The following is a 15729-nucleotide window of genomic DNA, read 5'->3' as shown; positions in this document are numbered from 1 at the left end:
AAACGAATACACAAGGGAAAACATGTATGGTAGTGGTTAGTGCTATTTCAAAGGTAAAGCAGGAAAATGTAATACAAAAGGACTAGACTACTTGAGTTTGCATTAGTCGCTGAAGCCAGAATGAATATGATGACATTCCGTGAAGATCTTGGCTAGGGGAAGAACGTTCCAGGCACAGGAAACACCTAGTGCAAAGGCCCTAAGACGGAAGAGAACTTGACGTTTTTAAGACACAGCAAGAGCAGGGCGAGGGAGAAGAGAGAGGTGTGAGATGAGGTCAGACAGGTGGGCAGAGGCCAGATCTCCTAAGGTCCTCAGGACTCTACCGGAGAGCTTCATTTTGACCTAAGTATGATGGGCAGCTATTAGAAGTTTTTAATCAAGGGGGATTCGTGACCTAATTGTTTTTTTTTTAAAAAGAGTACCCTAGCTGTTGCGAGGGGAATGGATTTTGGAAGGCAAGAATGGAAGGAGGGGGACCACTTAGGAGGTGATGGCAGTCGTCCAGGGGAGAGATGATGGAGGTGTTTACTGGGTGGTACTTTGTGAAGATGCAGAGAAGCAAGTTCGGAGAAATGTTATGGAGATAGAATGGCAGGATTTGCTGATGGATTTGATGTGGGGAATGAGAGAGTCAAGAATGTCCCTCTGACTTGGGGCCAGCTCTTACACATGGAACTCGTTCGCTTCTTTGGCATCTGAGATTGCGACGTTTCGGCCAAATGACGCCAGACGCGTGACCAATTGCCCTGTACATTTGAAATGCACCAGAGGAAACTGGTATATTTTATAAACTATCATCAGAGCAATCATCACTGTTCCTATTTTCTCCAACAGAGCAATTTTGTTACTTGGAGAGCCTCTCTGCGCCCGCCTGCATAAGAGTTATTCTTAACTTAACGTGGTAGGAGTGCATTTCCTCGTCCTGTTCTGGAAGCCGGCAGCCACACGAAATAGACAGTGGCTGGGGGTTCTGTAGGACAATAGACAGGAACATTAGCCATGGCAGTACACAGGATTGCTCAACGGTATACGCAAAGAAAAACCAGTCATCTGAATTGAATTTTCAGCTGGAGCCTAAGAGGCCAAATTTAATCATCCACCTAAAATTATCACAAGTCAATACTTCCTCCCCTCTCCTTGCAAGGGGAAAGAGACTGATGCTTTATTTTTCAGTCAAGCAGGTGGCCTTGAGGCAGCTAACCAGCTGGCTGAAATCTAAATACCTTGGCCAAGACAAAAAGCCTGTAACATGATTGATTCGTTTCTCATTGTAGAAGAGAACCGCCCCCAGCCAATCAGCATGCAGAGCTGCTATCAGATTATCGTTGAACAAAGCTAAACTCAGAGCTGATAAACGAAGGTGCCCAAACCCCAGGCCCGGATTGGCTGGGGCTTCATCCACCAGTTCAATTCCATTTAATGCATTGATTTCTAACAAGGTTCAATTAGTGTCTTGGTTGTTAAGCCCTGTCTTTCTTTTTCAGACCCTGAATGGGTATCCACACTCCCGGTCCATCATTTCAATATATCTGCCTCAGAGTTGGAATCGGTCTGCCCCCAAGATAGAAGGCGCTTCCTCCAAACCTCTCGGAAGTGTAGAATTCTGAGTAGCATAAGGATTCCTCCCAAACTCCCTTCTATGTCTTCTGGGAGTGAAGAAAACGCCTTGGGCACATCCCATTTGATCGGAAGCCCACAATTACGATTCTATCTGACCATGGTTTGCTGTCCTGCATCCCAAGCATCTAGAGAGCAGGAAGTAGGAGGACTTCTCCTGTGGTCCAGTGGTTAAGACTCCGCCTTCCAATGCAGGGGGCCGGGTTCGATCCCTGGTCGCGGAACTAAGATCCCACGTGCCGTGCAGCGTGGCCAAAAGAAAAAAAAAAAAAGAGCAAAAAGTAGGACAGCCCATCCAGGGCATCAAACCTGAGTTCTCTGTAGCAGGAACTACCAGGTGAAGGTAGGGTCAGGCCCCACTGTCCCTGCGAGGTAGCACTCCCAAACCTCGGTGGGTTTCCTGCCTCTGTGCTGGAATTCTCTTGGGCATCTACACTATCTTCTGATCTCAAACCCAGTAGGAATAGGAAAATTGAGATTAACAGAGACTCTATCTTAATATGCAGTTGGACAAAGGTTTCAAATGCCACTTGCTCCTGGAGACTTACCAAGCCTAACGGTACCCCAAATTCCTCATGGGTAAGATGAAAAGTGTCACAAAGTAACACACTAGACAGAGGGAAGTAAGACAGGGAATTAACCTTCTCCCAAATGGAAATCCCATTCAAGGGTCAGAATAACTCCTTCTGAAACCTCACAATCTAACCGCGTCCCTAAGAAAAATCAAAGGATGTCGTTTACCCTTCCAAGAAGCTTGTTTTTTCTTCTTTGTGATTGCTGGTGTCATGGTTTGTAATGTTTGCTACCAGCTTTGATATTTGAGCTTAAGAAGGAAAATAAAAGGTCCTGATAGAAGTTGTCACAGAGGCAAAAGAAGCCAAGTGTGCATTACCCTAACATCTCCTTCCACAAGCTCAGGGTGAGAGCCAAGGTCTTCCTGCCCTGGCACACAAATCCTTCCTCTCCCAGCTCAAGGAGGTCATTTTCCTCCGCAAAACTGAACATCAAACTCGTCAAAAATGTTTCCTTATTGATCAGACAGACAGGCTATTGAAGTTAGAGAGTCATTTGCTGAACTAGGTCCCTCGTTTCAGGGAAAAGCTGAAATTCTAAGGGTGCCCCTGCCCGTGAGGTCTGTAACAGATGCCACGTGAGGATGAAGGTTGCAGAGGTAGAGGCACCACCCCCAGCCTCGAACTCTAAGGCCGGTGATTAAAGGCAAAAATACCAACCATCAGGCAACAGGTCTTAGCAGAGGACAGGGAAGGCAGCTGCAGAGCTGCTCTGGTTCTATGCGCCTGCTCTCCTTCTATGCTTTTAGACAAAAGCGCAGATGCATCTTGTGAGCAACCTAATGGCAGTGACAGAAGAGAAATGTTATTTTTCCAAGGAATCAGAGGAGCCTCGGCTCTGTCCCCAGCGTCCCTGCAGGGGCCCCTCCTCCCAGGCTTCTCCCCCAGCCTGGCAGCACCGCAGCCTTCAGAGACGCTGGGCATTTTTAATATGTGTCCTCCTCCCTCAAGGTGATCAAAGCTCATTAGGGTTCCAGCTACAGGAAAGGAAAACTAGAGAACAGCCCTTCTGTGGTTCTTTTCCACATTAATAAAGGGACAATAAGTGTGCGGATGAGGCGTCAAGCACAGCCTCTGTGGGCACCAAGCAAAGGAGTGAGGGTGTTCATCACAGAGGGGTCGCAGGGCAGCAGCCTGGGGTGGGAAGGATTAGCTCCTGGATTGCCTGAGCAGTTTTCCCAAAATAACGTCCTCGTGCGCCTCCTAGAGGTGATGAGGTTGATCTACGGCTCACAATTTGGAAAGACGTCCAAGATGTGTTAAGTGAAAAAAATACGATGCAGAAGAGTCCATGTCGTAAGATCCCGTTTTTGTAAATAACACAGACATGATTGCATGTCTTCTCTGCCCACGTCATTAGGTGCCTGGGAGAATGCATGGCAGGTGGAAACAGGGGTTTTCTCTAAGGCATGGTATCATGAAGGCTTTCACTCTTAAATGATCCACGTGAGGGTATTTCAAGATATTAATCAGTGTGTTTCTCCCTCTAACTAGACTGACCAAAACGCTTTACTGGTACCCTGGCGTGAGTCGCACACAACGGAACAAGAAGAACGTCGCAAGTAATCGATGTAGGGCAGGAAGCTCTGGCACAGGCTAACAGAGCAAAGGTTTAAGGCTGAGCGAGACGGGGAGGAAAAGCTCCAGGGGCCAGGGGGAAGACGCAGAGACACGACCAGGGACGCAGACAGTGACAAGGAGAAGCTGTAGCCCCTGGGAGGAGGTCTGGCAAGTTCAGGAGTTCAGGAGGCTGACAATAGCTGAGTTCTCTTCTCCTCGCCCCACTGTAAGGTCTACTCATGGCCAAGGGGGGTTTGTCACTCAGTGGCGTCCACCTTGAGGTGACGTGCCCCCCAAGTCTACCAAGCATGGCCCCACGCCCGCCTTCCGGGGAAAACCCCTGGCATCATATTACGGCCGAACTCAACATGACTCAACATTCACTATCTATCAAACCTGAACTCAGAATCAGCTCTCAAGACCTTCCTTCCGTCAACTTTCTAACAGGGCAATTAGGTGTCTAATTAATGCTCTGAAGGCACCTTTCCCCAGCTACAGGTACACAAGCATGTGTGCACTTACACACACCACACAGCACACACTCATACACATATACACACATACCCCACATGACACACACACACCACATACACAACACACACCACATACACACAAATCACACACACACACAACACACACGCTACACACACACACAAATCACACACACAACACACACACACACGCCTCGTGGAGTCCCTCTCCTTTCCGTTTGCACGCCCATCCCTGGAATACTCATCCTCCCCCACTTTCATTCCCTTAGCTATTACATGCTGACTGAATTTCTCTTTGCCTCTTGAAAACAACGGCCTTGTTTTACAGTCCCTTGATGTGCCGCTGTTTGCCTCAGCCCACTTGAATCGGGCAGGATTTTTGAGGACGGTCAGTATTCACCGCACAGTCTCAGCACATGGCCACTGCCCACTGCCTCGGATACAGGATTGGAAATTCACTGCTTCCCTACCAAAGATTCTCACTAATTACCCTGGAACCTAAACATTGTTTCCAGAATGTACACTGTCTCGCTGGAAAGGGTTTTTTCCTATTTCCTGGTAGTGGTTGTAAGAAGACTGCATTAGCAGATTAGCAGAGATTAGATGCTCCTAAGTGACGTTTGCACAGAACGTTATAGTTGACAGAGACCTCTTCACATTTGGTTTTCACCAACAGGATCTCATTCAGTCCTGAAGGAATGAGATATTAGAAAGAGACTCTCTGCCTCGGTTTCAACTGAGGTGGCAAAAAAAAAAACAAAAAAAACTGGTGTCTGGTATCAAGATGATCGGGACAGACCTGTCTCAGCAGAATTCACGGAGATGATCCCAGAACTCCTGGCCCCTGGATCCTGAGAAGGATGTGAAAAGAGGGCAAAGGAGCAAGAATTGTGTGAGGGGTTTGGATGATGATATCAATGAAGCCGTATCTTTGGAGAGAGCTATGCTGCTGGGTCTCCAGCAAAACCCCTTGTGGGACAGGTGAGGTGCTGCCCCAGAGCAGAAGGGGACCACAAAGAAAAGCGTTCCCTGAAGCAGAATAAGGAAATCCCAGAAGAAAGAGCAGCTGGAATGTGATCTGCGCTGCATTCAGTTTGCTTCCTGGGTGTGACAGCCAACAGGCTGTCTAAGGGGAAACCTGGAGGCCACTTCTGCTCCCTCACTGCTGGGTCTGTGGCCTCAGCAGCTGGGAAGAGGTAGCAGTTTCTGGTCCTGCTGTGGTCACATCCCAGCTTCTGGGGCCCAGCTGTTGGGAGGTAGATGGTACGTCCCCCAGCCTTGACCTGTGATTCTCCATCACTGAATGGGGATGCAGCCCAAGGACACAACTCTTCCTCCTTTGAAGATTAGAGACCATGATTTATCTCATCTTGAAGGGAAAGAAGGAGACCTATCTCTTTGTCTGGAGGAGGAGAGCATAGAAGGGAGAGCAGGAGGGGATGGGAGGGGAGGGGAGGGAGGGGAGGGAAGGGAGGGGAGGGGAGGGAGGGGAGGGACGGGAGGGGAGGGGAGGGAGGGGAGGGGAGGGAGGGGAGGGGAGGGGAGGGAGGGGAGGGAAGGAAGGGGAGGGGAGGGAAGGAAGGGGAGGGGAGGGAAGGAAGGGGAGGGGAGGGAGGGGAGGGGAGGGGAGGGAGGGGAGGGAAGGAAGCGGAGGGGAGGGAGGGGAGGGGAGGGAAAGGAGGGGAGGGAGGGGAGGGGAGGGGAGGGAGGGGAGGGAGGGGAGGGGAGGGGAGGGGAGGGGAGGGAAGGGGAGGGAGGGGAGGGAGGGGAGGGAAGGGGAGGGAGGGGAGGGAGGGGAGGGAAGGGGAGGGAGGGGAGGGACGGGAGGGGAGGGGAGGGAAAGGAGGGGAGGGGAGGGAGGGGAGGGAAAGGAGGGGAGGGGAGGGAGGGGAGGGGAGGGAAAGGAGGGGAGGGGAGGGAGGGGAGGGAAGGGAGGGGAGGGGAGGGAGGGAGGGGAGGGGAGGGAAAGGAGGGGAGGGGAGGGAGGGGAGGGAAAGGAGGGGAGGGGAGGGAGGGGAGGGGAGGGAAAGGAGGGGAGGGAAAGTAGGGGAGGGAGGGAGGGGATGGAGGGAGGGGAGGGGAGGGAAAGGAGGGGAGGGGAGGGAGGGGAGGGAAGGGAGGGGAGGGGAGGGAGGGAGGGGAGGGGAGGAAAGGAGGGGAGGGGAGGGAGGGGAGGGGAGGGAAAGGAGGGGAGGGAGGGAGGGGACGGAGGGAGGGGAGGGGAGGGAAAGGAGGGGAGGGGAGGGAGGGGAGGGGAGGGGAGGGAGGGGAGGGAAGGAAGCGGAGGGGAGGGAGGGGAGGGGAGGGAAAGGAGGGGAGGGAGGGGAGGGGAGGGGAGGGAGGGGAGGGAGGGGAGGGGAGGGGAGGGAGGGGAGGGAAGGGGAGGGAGGGGAGGGAGGGGAGGGAAGGGGAGGGAGGGGAGGGAGGGGAGGGAAGGGGAGGGAGGGGAGGGACGGAGGGGAGGGGAGGGAAAGGAGGGGAGGGGAGGGAGGGGAGGGAAAGGAGGGGAGGGGAGGGAGGGGAGGGGAGGGAAAGGAGGGGAGGGGAGGGAGGGGAGGGAAGGGAGGGGAGGGGAGGGAGGGAGGGGAGGGGAGGGAAAGGAGGGGAGGGGAGGGAGGGGAGGGAAAGGAGGGGAGGGGAGGGAGGGGAGGGGAGGGAAAGGAGGGGAGGGAAAGTAGGGGAGGGAGGGAGGGGATGGAGGGAGGGGAGGGAGGGAAAGGAGGGGAGGGGAGGGAGGGGAGGGAAGGGAGGGGAGGGGAGGGAGGGAGGGGAGGGGAGGGAAAGGAGGGGAGGGGAGGGAGGGGAGGGGAGGGAAAGGAGGGGAGGGAGGGAGGGGACGGAGGGAGGGGAGGGGAGGGAAAGGAGGGGAGGGGAGGGAGGGGAGGGGAGGGAGGGGAGGGGGGAGGGGAGGGGAGCGAAAGGAGGGGAGGGGAGGGAGGGGAGGGAAAGGAGGGGAGGGGAGGGAGGGGAGAAGTCTTCTGAAGTAACGAAGAGGAACTCCAAACCTAGAACACATGCATCTGCTTCCTATATTGTTCTATTTCTGAAAATGAAGTTTGACAAAAATAGCATGTCAACGGGAGAAGAAACGCTTCTCTCACCTCATTAAGAGCTCCTGTTTTGTCTCTCTCAGGGTCTAAATGAACATGTGCCTCGCTGTCCGTGGACGTCCCTTTTGCGAATGGCCGCACAGGCCGGCACTAAGTGTGAGATGGCTGTCTAGCACTGTGGAAGCCAGGAAGACATCATCCAACTCTGGAGAAGAAAAACACTGACAGAGTAAACGCCTCTTATTTATGATACATGGTAATAAAAACAAACAAACCTGTTACAAATAATTGTGCCAGTGTGCACTCCAGCAGCACGTATACTAAAACTGGAACGATACAGACGAGATTCGCATGGTCCCTGCACAAGGATGACATGCAAATTCGTGGAGCGTTCCATAGTTTTAAAGAGCAAGGTCCTATTGTATAGCACAGGGAACTGTACTCAATATCCTATAATAAACCACAATGGAAAAGAATATGAAAAAGAATATATATATATGTATATATAACTGAATCACTTTGATGTACACCTGAAACTAACACAACATTGTAAATCAACTATACTTCAATAAAAATAATAATAACAACTGCGCCACATTCAACTGTGAGATCTTGGTTTGATTTCTCTGAAAGGAGCAGATTGTCCCCATTTTTGTCATGGAGGTGCGGTGGGTTTTATTTTTTTAATAATTTATCCATTTATTTATTTTTGGCTGCATTGGGTCTTCGTTGCTGCACGTGGGCTTTCTCCAGTTGCAGTAAACAGGGGCTACTCTTTATTGCAGTGCACGGACTTCTCATTGCGGTGGCTTCTCTTGTTGCAGAGCACGGGCTCAAGGCGCGCGGGCTTCAGTACTTGTGGCTTGTGGGCTCAGTAGTTGTGGCTCGTGGGCTCAGTAGTTGTGGCTCGTGGGCTCTAGAGTGCAGGCTCAGTAGTTGTGGCGCACGGGCTTAGTCGCTCTGCAGCATGTGGGATCTTCCGGGACCAGGGCTCAAACCCGTGTCCCCTGCATTGGCAGGCAGATTCTTAACCACTGCGCCACCAGGGAAGTCCCAGTGCGGTGGTTTTGATCCTACGTTTTCCAACCATAAGCTTGCAAGGTCTCTAGGTAAGTCTCTGCCTCTGGAGGGGTCAGTCTGAAATAGGCAGATTTCAGAATCGGACACATACAAAATATAGAAATTAACATGTTCTCTCCGTGCTGGGCCCACAGCCAGTCCTTCTTGCCCTTCTTTCCCGGAGCAAGTAGATTGAGACCCCACACATGTGCCAGACGTGAGGCCAGGTGCTGAGCACGCAAGAAGGAAAGAGAGACGCAAAGCGCCTGCCCTTCTAGCGCAGATCCCAGAAAGCAATTTGGAGACTTAACTGGGACTCTATGACAGGTAGAGATTTCAAAGGAATTGCAATGCAATTTGGTTTTAAGTGTGTGGGTTTTTCAGTTTTGGTTTTGGTTTTGGTTTTTACCTAGTCTCACACTGTGCACATGACAAACAATCAACACGTAGTCTTCACCAATAAGCTACCAAAAGGTGCATCATAATCAGGGAATTCCAGCCCTTTTCGCTGCATGGCACTGCTAACAAAAGGACCGATATTAAGAATAAATTGAAGGGCTTCTCTGGTGGTGCAGTGGTTGAGAGTCCGCCTGCCGATGCAGGGGACACGGGTTCGTGCCCCAGTCCGGGAAGATCCCACATGCCGCGGAGCGGCTGGGCCCGTGAGCCATGGCCACTGAGCCTGCGCATCCGGAGCCTGTGCTCCGCAACGGGAGAGGCCACAACAGTGAGAGGCCTGTGTACCGCAAAACAAACAAAAAGAAGAATAAATTGAGATGTTGGTGAATGTATTGCGCTCTGTTTTCATATAGATTCTGCTGTTGATTCTCTCATTTGGCATTTTTTTAATGTTCTGTCATTCCTCTTACCCAGGTAATGTGGAAGGCCATGGGATGGAAGAGTCAGGGAAAAAACGAAATGTAATTCTGTCCCACCACTATTATATTCTTAAACTCACTCTCAAATACGTAAATACTTTTTAAACGGAAGAAATTAGTCTCTTCTTTGCCCTTAACTTCCCTTCCAAAGATGAAGGAGATTTTCCGTAAACTTGCCTCTCTAACCTGCAGATTCTGTCTCCGTGGATCAATGAGAAAACGTTTTTGACAAGTCAAAGGTGCATTTTTTAGGGGAAAAATAACCCTCTCTATCCAGGCTGCCAAGACTGTGTCTTATGTGTTCTCAGTCCCTCACGCTATCAATCGGCATATCCCGCCGCAGACATTGCCCAGATGTCTTGGTCAGTGCACATTAAAGGCTTAGTCTGCAGGCTTCCTAGGAAAGAGATTTAACATTAGCACATGTTAGATGGTAAGGAACATCCTTCTCCATTGAAAGAGAAATTTTATTTCTCAGGGAGAAAAAGAAATACAACGTGTAGTCACTAGGATGCATGATGAACCTGTTATTGCGTGTGGGTTTTATGATCAAGGTCTCTCTCTTCTGCAAGGATTCTTCAGCTAAGGGCGGAATTACAGATTTAAGGGCCGACCAGAAACAAGTTTCACAGACCTTTAGCGCCATCTAGTGGCTATGTCCTGAATTTGAGACGCGTGAGCGGCTCTGGCAGTGAAAGTTCTTACTGTAAACAGGCTTGGCAGAGGGCACAGTCGGCCGACACAGGAACTGTTGTGCCTCAGAACGCTGTGCTGGGTACACGGCATTTCCCCATAGATTCCAGACAGAGCGTTGCACCCAGATCTCAAGGGCATTTTGAAAGGAGCCATTTTCAAAGCAACTGGTACAATGCTTTTGTTGTCTCTTCTTAGTCACCTGCTTGAAGCAGCCTGTCTGGAACGCACAGGGTGTGAGTGTGCGTGTGTGTGTGTGTGTGTGTGCGCGCACGCGCGCACGCACAGAGAGGGAGCAGCACGAAAACGCTCAGGGCTTGTGCTGAGTTCTGCGGTGCCAACTGGCATCAGGAAGGGACATATGCAAAATCACACCCTTCATGGCCTCTAAGCTTAGATAAGCTGTCAACATCCTGCACTGGAGGGACCTGCTTTCTCCACGCGCTGGTTTAAAGGCTTAAAAACAGAAGCCAAGTTTAGCCTTTTGGAAAACATAGGCAGTCATGGTCCTGTCCAGAAGGATGGCAACTAGCCGCCTACAGTGTTGATGGAATGTGACGGAGATCCCACCCGCCTTGCGGAAGGAGCGACTTGGGTTCGGTCCCCTCACCCTCCTCAACCCTGCACCTGCCAACAGACGCAGAGGTAAACATCAGAGGCATGGGCAGCTGGTCCTTAGAGCTCCCTTTTCCTTCTGCCCTCTCCACCCCTCAGGAGCCAAGAAACTTGCGGAGTAAAGGGCAGCACAAATCAGGCATAGGTGGAAACCCAGATCCTACTGCATCCGGTGAGTCTGCGCCCCGCAGCGGGAAGAGCGTGACTAGAGATGGAGAAAAGGCATCATCAGCCCCGTGGGGCTCAGAATGGCCGAGACACAGAGCTGAAGCGACCCACCTGTCTTACAGATGTTCTCAGCAGCCGGCCAAGGGCCGAGGATGATCTCGAGATGATGTCCTGTATCCCTACTCACGTCCACCCCAGCAGATCAGGAATCTAGCCGCAGTTGCTCTATTTTTTCCCTGCCCTATTTATCCTTATTGCCCTATTTTTTAAATTATTTTAAAATTATTTTTGCCTGCCAGTAGGGAATTTTAAATATGGGTAGGACAGAAATTCACTTTTTGGATTCCCTTGTCTCTTTAATCCCCGAACAGAATGTGCGTCTCACCATCCAAAAGATATCAGTTACCTCATTAACCCCCTTCCTGTAAAATAAGGCTATTAATAGTATCTGCCCCATTGGGTTATTGTGGGAATTAAGTGTGTTCATGCGTGTACAACACTTGTAACAATGTCTACGCTCTCAATCGATGCCAGTTATGGTCGCTACATTCCAGCAACTCAAATCAGCAGGGCCGGGGACCTGGAAGAGATGATCTGCTCGTTCAAAATTCTATTTGTAGACTTCATGACTCTGTTTGTTCTCAGGAAATGCGTGTCTTCTTTCCAAGACCTCAAGCTCCTTAAGGAAGAGACGGCATTAACACATCCTCCATGGGATTCCGCAGCCTCCAAATTCCATCCACACCTCGGGAGACAAAGAGAATTTGAATGGGAAGATGTCGACCCTTACTGCCAACAGGCATCTGGGGACACCTCCTTGATGATCATACTAAGAGGCCTGGGGGACCATTCAGAGTAGAGGCGCCCCACCATCAGCAGCTATGATCAGCTGTAGCGGAATTTCTGAAAACCCTTAGGAAGCATTAAAGATGTATGCTTCAACTTTCAGGGCAGACTTGGAATTTTAATTCAATGAAACCTATCTGAACAGTCCACTCAGGAGAAAGATTGACATACTGCGGGTGGGAAAACACTGCTTCATTATTCATCCTTACTGGGAAGGCAGGTAATTTCAGCCTGACGAGACAAAAATGAGAAGAGGCAGAGTCAGAGCAGGCAGGTGAGATCAAGGGAAAGAAAGGCAGATGGATGGATAGATGGACAGACCGATGGATGGATGGATATATACGTACATATATGGATTTGACAGAGAGAGATACGTACATACGTACATACGTAGGCCCACAGGCTACTGAAGAGGGGAGTAGGACAGGAGATGCATTAAAACAGCCTTTCTTTTTCGTCACCCGAGAAATATAATGGCATCCTAGGTTCCAGCCAGTGCGTCATCCCTTAAAAAGCTCATTGAGAAGTTCAGTAACGATCCCATCCTTATCCCAGAGCTCTTGGGAGCCCTTGCCATGAACCCTTACAATTGCCGCACCTACTCATTCACTCCTGGGAAAATGTCAAGCTCTTTTGCCTTTTGTGCTACAGAGGCTACCGTGAAGGTACTTTTCTTTTTCTGAGACATTTTCAGATGGTTTTTTGTTTTTTTTTTTTCTGCTACAATTCCAAAGATTTTCTTTTAGACCGTGATGGAAAGCACAAAGACGCATTCAGTTCAGCCCGCAGATTGCTAGAAAACCCTTCACATCCCTCGGAAATTAGAGAGGCAGCCGCACTCCTCAGCAAGAGTGTATAAATTTGGAAGGAGTGATTTCACAGAATCAGACCATTTGAGAATAAGGAGAAACTTTAGTCCATCCTCTTCAACTTGAAGACGAGGGGACAGAGGTACTTAGGAGATAAACTTTGACTATTCCCTGCCTCGTTTTTCTCATCTGTGGAGCGGAAGAATGATAGCACAGTGGCTAAATTAAGAGCACGTTGATATACAGGGCTGTGCTGCTATGAAAAAGCTAGTATTGTCTCTTTCGAAGGGCTGAGGCCGGGCTGCCTCCCCAGCGCTTCTGAGCAAAAGCAAATCTATCCCCGTGCAGCCCCGGAGCCCAGGTCCCAGGGCCTCCTTCACCCTGGAGTCCCAAGAAGTAAACCCAGGTAGAGGGCCTGTCTAGTCCCAAGCTGCCTGGTGATTGCAATTCTGTGTTATTTACTCCAAGACTTCATTAAACACACACCTGTGTTGGGGAATATTTAGTGCAGATGTTTGGGAAGCAGCTTTGCCAAAATTGTCAGAAAACGCATGTGTGGAAATAACCTCCTCGTCCCTCGGCAGGTTTTATGTCTTTTATTGTCTCCGTATTTTGAAGTGTTTTCTTTTTTAAAGATGCGATTGGAAAAGACTGCTCCGTTGAGGGCAGGGGGAAGGGGTGGGGGAGCAGAGAGAGAAGAAAATGGAGGGGCAAGTAACACCAGAGGGGGCCCCGACCCACAGTAACCTGAGCTGGGGCCATCTGGATGCTTCCACTGAGCTCCATGCAGAGCCGTGAACCAGAGGCCCGTCTGGGGAGCCCGGGAGCTTGGTGTGAAGAGAAAAGTCCCAGGAGCTGGAAGGAGGGAGAAGACCTAAAGGATGCAGGCTCCCGTCAAGCAAGACGGGTTCTCCCAGGGGGGCCGGGCTGTGTCAGAGGGTGGACCGTGGGCTTAAAGTAGCGGAAAGAGATGCTGGCATTCAACCAACGTCAAATCAGCCTTAAGGACTGGCCCGTGAGGAACAGCTGGCACACACAAGAGAGCGGAGAAAGCCGGAGAGAGAGGCCTTCCAGGGGCCAGGGTCTTCCTGGAAGGCTAAACGAGAAAATCTTTTTTTTTTTTTCTTTTTTAACTTTTTATTGGAGTATAATTGCTTTACAATGTTGTGTTAGTTTCTGCTGTACAGTAAAGTGAATCGGCCATATGTATACATATCTCCACTCTTCTTCGGATTTCCTTCCCGTTTAGGTCAACACAGAGCACTGAGTTGGGTTCCCTGCGCTAAACAGTAGGTTCTCATTAGTTAGCTCTTTTATACATAGTAGCGTGTCTATGTCAACCTCCATCTCCCAGTTCCTCCCACCCCCCCTTCCCCCTTGGTAACCATAAGATTATTCTCTATGTCTGTGTCTCCATTTCTGCTTTGCTGATAAGTTCATCTCTACCACCATGTTTCTAGACTCCACATAAAATCTTAAAGGAGTTTTAAGAGCCAATTTAGGACATGTCCCACTTCTCCGGAGGAGAAAGGAAAGCGAGAGTTATCTAGACTAGAGCCCGCAAGGTCACCACTGGAGGGAGGGAGGGAGGGGGAGAGGTACCTGGAAATCTGTACAGAAAGATGGGCTGCAAGGTAGCACGTGCTCCGCCCTGTGCTCTCCAAAGAGGAGTGTCCAGATGGATGAAGCAAAGTTTAAAGTATTCATGGGGCCTCAGGGGCTACGGCTTGGAGCTTTCATCGGGGTCAGGGGCAGTAAATATGGGCAGTTTCTTTTTGGATGTGCGCACGTCTTAGAGTGAAGACAGCCTGGGGGTGTTCCCTGCTGAGATCTGTCCCCACCCTAGGAACGGCCCAGGAGAGCGGTAGGGGAGCACACAGAAGGGCAAATGGGTCATGATGGCCACCTGGCCTCCTTCGGTGTCAAAGGCCACAGGGGCCTTCTCTGGCCTAGGAAAAGCGAGTCAGTAGTTTACCCCAGCTTCTCAGCGACTTCTTTGGGGCTTGGGGTGTAATCCAAAGGGCAAGGGGGAGTGGCCTCTACGTGCCTCTGTGCATATGATTTCGGGGGCTGGCGAGAGGAACACACAGCCTGTGCAAAGCAACTGTGCACAGAAGTCCCCCAGAGCCATCCCAGGAAGCCGAGGGCCAGCCCAAGAGTCTCACATCCAGAAAGATGAGGAAGGAAGGCTCGAAGGATCTGCCAGCCCCATCTGTCTGGGCGGTTTAGGCAGCCTCCAGCCTAATCAGACCTGGGTAGCTAAAACCGGCCAGGTACAGTGAGAAGGACATCCCAGAACATCCCGGGGGACTTCCCACACGATTTAAGAGAAGGAACACGGAACTACGGAGCGTGACTCACGGCCGTAAGAATGGTATAAGATGCCTGGAATCTTTGCTCCATCTCTGTGGCTTTCTTTGCCCCTGGTGAGCAGCCTGGAGGCCCTTGGACCAGATGTTCCACCTGCCCCAGGAAACAGGAAAGTAGAGAAAGAACCTCCCACTCTGCAACCAGACTTAGATTGGGAAGGAGAAAAGCCCCCAAGAAAGAGCAGGAGATGACAGCTCAGAAGAGGAGCATGAGGGTCAAGCTGGACCTCTGCAGCCTTCAGAGCTCAGTAAGTGAAGCCAGTCATGGGGCTCGAGGAGGGACATAAGGGGCAAGGACTTGGCCCTGAGCTGTGAGCGAGGAGCCATGAGTGCCGGTCTCAGCTCTGTGGGCAGATCTTCTCACCCCTCTGAGCCTAGCGTGATCCATAAAGTAGGAGCTGGTTCCTTTACTGAGAAGCTGCCAGAGCAGGGATGTACCAAGGTGGCAGTGGTGGGGGGGGGAGGGGTCTGCCCAAAATAAAACTGACCCAGTTTTATTATTAGCATCACACAAAGGCAATTGGAAGCAACGTCTGTGGTAAAATGCCCCTCCTTGCCAGGGCATTTTATCACACAATCACACACACGTGCACGCACACACACGCACGTGCCTGTGTGCTACAAGGCCAGGGAGTCCTTAGTGGGCAGGAAGAGCTTTCCAGTGCCACTCAATAATTACAGATGATCAGTGCTCTGCTAACATTGAAGAAGAGAATTCCTGAAAACTTGAGAGGTGGTGTAGTAAGCTGAAGAATGGCCCCAAAGATGTCAGGACCTCATTCCTAGAACTTGTAAATGTCACCTTACTGGGCAAAAACGTTGCAGATGTGATTAAGTTAAGGGTCTGGAGGTGGGAGATTATCCCGGGTTATCTCAGTAGGCCCTCAATGCCATCACGGTATCCTCATAAGAGATAGGCAGGGAGAGATCTGACACAGGCAGAGAAAGCAGGCGGCGTGGCCGCTTTGAGCAGACGTCAGAAGCTAGAGGCAAGTTAAC

The 15729-nt window shown here is 50.9% G+C and overlaps 1 non-coding gene and 1 pseudogene across 1 annotated transcript; one reads left to right on the top strand and one right to left on the bottom strand.

The window, feature by feature from the left end:
* The window catches only part of LOC101317292 (large ribosomal subunit protein eL32-like), a 114837-nt pseudogene that overhangs the window by 98821 nt on the left and 287 nt on the right, over positions 1-15729 (bottom strand).
* Positions 7592-7696, top strand: LOC117312522 (U6 spliceosomal RNA). The gene has a single exon (XR_004526846.1). It is a non-coding gene; the product is annotated as a U6 spliceosomal RNA (small nuclear RNA).

The sequence above is a fragment of the Tursiops truncatus genome, chromosome 5 (assembly GCF_011762595.2).
Source record: "Tursiops truncatus isolate mTurTru1 chromosome 5, mTurTru1.mat.Y, whole genome shotgun sequence".
NCBI classification, from domain to species: domain Eukaryota; kingdom Metazoa; phylum Chordata; class Mammalia; order Artiodactyla; family Delphinidae; genus Tursiops; species Tursiops truncatus.
Note: the sequence above shows the minus strand (reverse complement) of the source record. Positions and strands in the feature narration are given on the sequence as shown.